Consider the following 1717-nt stretch of genomic DNA (forward strand, 5'->3'; position numbering starts at 1 on the left):
ACTAGAACTATATAGAGTAGATTAAGCTCTACGTAATAACTACTAGCCAGCACTAGATAATTCTTAGACAGCCCTAGATGTATAAGCATTAAGTAAGGCCGAATTATAATATAGAATAGCTAGAATTTATAGCCTAGTGCTATTAAGACTACTATATACACATAGATAGTAACTCTTATATTAGATTAGAGAGCTCCTCTATCACGAAGAGTGATAATATGACTGGTGTTAGTAAAGCGTAGAGAACACCATCACTCTAGATCTAAAAGCTTACTTTAACATAGAGAGCGCGACATGATAACTAGTGTAAATTACTACGCCACTAGTTATAAGAGTAGGACCTAACGCCTATTAGCGGCCTTAATAAAGCTCCTACAATTAATAGTCTAGAGGAATCACCGTAGGACGATGTATTAAATAATAATGCACCTTATACTATCACCCCACAGCTTAATATATATGCGATATGAGTAGCGCCCCTAATAAGTCTAGTGAGAAAACTAGGACATAAGATCTATGCTATATTGATAGCAGACATCAATAAGGCACTAGTAGAGAAGAAGGATATTAACCCAGCTACTAAGGTGCCACCTAAGTATTACGATCTACTATATATGTTCTCATAGAAGGAAGTAGATAGACTACCTAAGTATTAACCATACGATCTAAAGATCGAGCTTTAGGGTGGTAAGTAGCCTAGATTTGGACCATTATACAGCATGTCTTAAGATGAACTAAAAGTACTAAGGAAGTACCTTACTAATCACCTCACTAAGGGCTTTATATATGCTAGTAAGTCCCCTATAGCTTCGCCAGTTATCTTTATAAAGAAGCTAGGTAGAGGACTATAATTCTATATAGACTATAGAGCGTTAAACACGCTAACTATTAAGAACTAATACTCTATTCCTCTACTTTAAGAAACACTAAGCCGCCTAAGCAAGGCTAAGTACTATATAAAGCTTAACATTATCACCGCGTTTAATAAGCTGCGGGTAGCAAAGGGGGATAAATGGCTAATAGCCTTCCATATGAGGTATAGGCTATTCGAATACCTAGTAATGCCCTTTAGACTGGCCAATGCCCCAAGTATATTCTAACACTATATAAATAATATACTATAACTATACCTAGATGTCTTCTACACGGCGTATATTAACGACATCCTAATATATAGTGAATCACTATTAGAGCACTAACAGCACGTACGCCTAGTACTAGGGGCTATGGAAGAAATAGGCTTATAACTTAATATTAATAAGTGTGAGTTCCATTAAACTCAAGTTATATACCTTGGTTACGTGATTACCACAAAGGGTATTTAGGTAGATCCTAAGAAGGTAGAGGCGATATAAGACTAGGAATATCTAAGGAATGTAAAGGATATAAGAGCCTTCCTAGGCTTTATAAACTTCTATCGTCGATTTATACTAGATTTCTTAAGATTAGCTTCACCACTAGTGAACCTCACGAAAAAGGATTAAGTATTCCACTTTAGTAGCGCCTACTAAAATGCATTTAATTAGCTAAAGGCTACCTTTATAAGTGCTCCTGTGCTCCGCCACTTTGACCCAGAGCTACCCATTATAGTAGAGGCTGACGCCTCTAACTACGTAATGGCTGGAGTACTATCCTAGAAAGATAAGGATGGAGAGCTGCAACTAGTTACCTACTACTCTAGGAGAATGAACCCTGCTGAAGGCAACTACGAGATATA

The sequence above is a fragment of the Paraphaeosphaeria sporulosa genome, assembly GCF_001642045.1.
Source record: "Paraphaeosphaeria sporulosa strain AP3s5-JAC2a unplaced genomic scaffold CC84scaffold_2, whole genome shotgun sequence".
Taxonomy (NCBI): domain Eukaryota; kingdom Fungi; phylum Ascomycota; class Dothideomycetes; order Pleosporales; family Didymosphaeriaceae; genus Paraphaeosphaeria; species Paraphaeosphaeria sporulosa.